The sequence below is a fragment of the Ixodes scapularis genome, unplaced genomic scaffold (assembly GCF_016920785.2).
Source record: "Ixodes scapularis isolate PalLabHiFi unplaced genomic scaffold, ASM1692078v2 PGA_scaffold0__279_contigs__length_252992795, whole genome shotgun sequence".
In the NCBI taxonomy this organism is placed as follows: Eukaryota; Metazoa; Arthropoda; class Arachnida; order Ixodida; family Ixodidae; genus Ixodes; species Ixodes scapularis.
Window position 1 is genome coordinate 12,121,800 of NW_024609835.1, and position 3,122 is coordinate 12,124,921.

At 49.4% G+C, this 3,122-nt stretch overlaps 1 pseudogene; it reads left to right on the forward strand.

The window, feature by feature from the left end:
- The first annotated feature begins 1,801 nt into the window (after positions 1-1,801).
- Positions 1,802-2,358, forward strand: LOC120846879 (annotated as a pseudogene).
- The last annotated feature ends 764 nt before the right edge of the window (positions 2,359-3,122 follow it).

Here is a 3,122-nt window from a genome sequence, read left to right on the forward strand (position 1 = left end):
AGTGCAACACAAACAATGACAACTAGCGTTCAAAGCGCTGGCATTGGTAGCACTGGGATTTCGATAGACGACGACGTCTTACTTCAGACCTTTCGAACCTGGGTGGTCGAGGATGGGAATACTGTCTACGCACGTGCCATCTTAGACAATGGAAGTCAGCGAACGTTTATACGAGAAGACGTTTCTCGCAAGCTGGGTCTTAAGGTGTTAGGAGAGACCAGACTACGCTTGAACACCTTTGGAAGTTCTACTTCCCTGCCGAAAAAACGAAGGCTGGTTCAAGTGAAGCTCCGTAGTCAGTACAACAACGAAGAATGCAGTGTTGAAGCGGTAGAAATCCCATTTATATGCGAGGACATTGTTCAGGTACCTGTAAACCATGAGTTTGTCCGCAGCATTGAGGAAGACGGAGGCTGCATCGCTGACAAGCTCCTCTTCACTGGCGTTTCTACCGAACCAGGCATAAGCCTGCTTATTGGGTCAGACCAAATGTGGAAAGTCGCCAGTGAGCCGGTGCGAAGTTGTGAAAGCAACTGCAGCCTGATGGCTTTAGATACAGCTTTTGGGTGGACTTTTCAAGGCCCTACTTCACTTCAGAGTTCCTTAACCTGCAGTACAAACAAGGGGGGCTCTAATAAAAAAGACGACGACACCGAGAAAACCACCGCCAAGACGAAGCATAAACGTTCCGCCGGATCCCCGATTTCCGTAAACCTGCAGTGGCAAGAGAACGACCACGAGTACGAAGAACGAATTCAAGGAGACCTCACTTGCGTCGGAAAGTACACTTACAAGGATATAGGCGGCAGCCTCAAGTGCAGTCACCCGCCGCATTCGCAGCGCTCCCCGAAATTAACCAATCAAAGGAACGACCGGCAGTGTCAGCTGTTTTCGTCAAAACGCTCTGACATCAATGGGGGCCAGAGGCTGGATGTTGCAAGCGAATCTGACAGTGTTGGGCCCGAGGTTCAAATCAGACTGAATAAGACTTCTGACAGCCGCTCGCAATCAAAGAAGTCGAGAGTATCCGACACGTGGCAGTCTTCGAACATGGTTGTGTCGTGCGCTCACAATAATTTTGAGAAAGCGAGTGTCAGCGAAGAGGACAACGGCGAGCGTAATTTGCAGTCCGACAGTGTGTTTTGGAATCAGACGTCGACCAGGAAGTTTCTCAAACGAAAGAGAACAAACCGAAGAATGGCCGACAAAGAGCTCTTCGCTTACTCCGTGGTATTTGTAGTTGCCGTCGTCTCACTTACGCTGGTCGTCGCTCTGAGCAGTCGAGGAATACATGGGTTAGGACTAGACCATCATCTCGTCTTCAACCTTTCCAACCTGAAGGCTATGAAGGAAGATCCAACCTTTCGGCATGCTGCACCCACGAGACGCAGGAACGCGCGTTACTTGACCAGTGGGCGAATGTTTCTAAAAATTCTCGGACTGAACTATTTCCGCCGTGCGTGCCGCAATTTCTACAAGTTTGACTGCAACCATTTGTCAGTCCGTCCAGCGACTACATCGCAAGACAATTTGATAGAAGGGCTGCTCGCTGTCGTTAAATCAGAAGACAAATACCCGGAGCTGATCACGGCGCGGAGGTTGTACAAAGAATGTCTTCAGAAAGATGCGATCGCGGAACAGGGCGGGGACACGCTGGCAGAGCTTCATACTGACCCCGGACTCCACGGCTTATAGAACGTGCTGAAAGACAAGAATGCAATAATACTACCGAATAACGAATACAGTGTAAATTCATTGTTGACCGAGCTGCCCGGTGGGGTTTGTTTTGGCAGCGTATGGTATGGGGGGGAGCGCTGCCAAAACATGCCTTCGGAAAGTTCTTAGAAGAAATTGCTGCAGTTTTGAAGAGCTTACAACTATACTCCATGAGATTGAGGCAGTTGTTAACTCACGACCCCTCTCATTTCTGCAAGCCTCTCCCGACGAGCCCGAAGCGTTGACCCCGGCGCATTTTTTTACTGGAAAGCGACCGACAGCTCTTCCAACTGTGGGTGCTGAGAAATTCCAAACCTCTACGAGAGAAAATGTCACCCGGCGTTAAAGAAAGCATCAACAACTGCTAGACCACTTTTGGCAGCGGTGGCGAAAAGAATACTTGCTCCAGCTGCGATCAGCACACGAAACAACTTGTCACCGAAACAGCCAAGCGCAAGAAGGCGATCTGGTTCTAGTTGAGGAAAACAAAATGCCCAGACACCTGTGGCGGACTGGACGAATTGGGCAGGTATTCTACGGCCGGGATAGTATAGTGTGATCCTGCGCTGTGAACGTGCCAGGCGGACAAGTGCTGAAAAGACCCGTGCAACTTTATATACCCTAGAGCTTTATGTTGAATGAGCGATCTAAAAACGCTCATTTGGGGGCAGTGTGTTGTGAATTGTAAATTGGAATCCTCCTCACGGGAAACAGCCGCGCAGTGCTCGTGTAAATATGTGGTTAACGAGAACCAGGAAGACGAAGGAACGGTTTGGCAAAAGGCAGATCGAAGAAGAAGATGTACGGAACGACTGGATGACCGACACCCGTAGATTAACTTCGCCATGTAAATAGTAAATTCATTTAGTTTTCATACCGTAAGTCTTCGACGTTCAATTACTGCAACAGGCCGAACCACATCGTGCGTTTTTTCGAGGCATTCCACGGCCGCTCTGGCCGTGGAATCGAGCGCATCTTCGACGTCTCAAGTACGACGTAAATACGCATGTTTCCGGTGATCCGACTGAGAAAGATCTCGACGCTTCTGCGTATTTCGGCGTGGCGTATCCAGAAGTGTACGGCGTGGTACCGGCCAATCAGCTTGTGAATTGACAGCCGCCACTTGCTTTACTTGCTTGAGTATCGGCTTATCGAGCTTTGCGGACGGCTGGCTTGCTCGACTCGGCTGCTGAATAGTGCCGTTCACTTGTTGCCTTCGGCGGTTTATCGATCAACTGCATAAAACCGCCATATCTCCTCCGAACGAGCGATGAACGACTTGGACAGAAAAAGGTACTTTCTCTATGGCGGACGATGTGAAAAAAAACAAATAAAAAAATAATAGGGGCTTTGAGCACAGATTGCAATCGTCCTCCTGGAACTTGTTGGCCACATAACAATCCCAA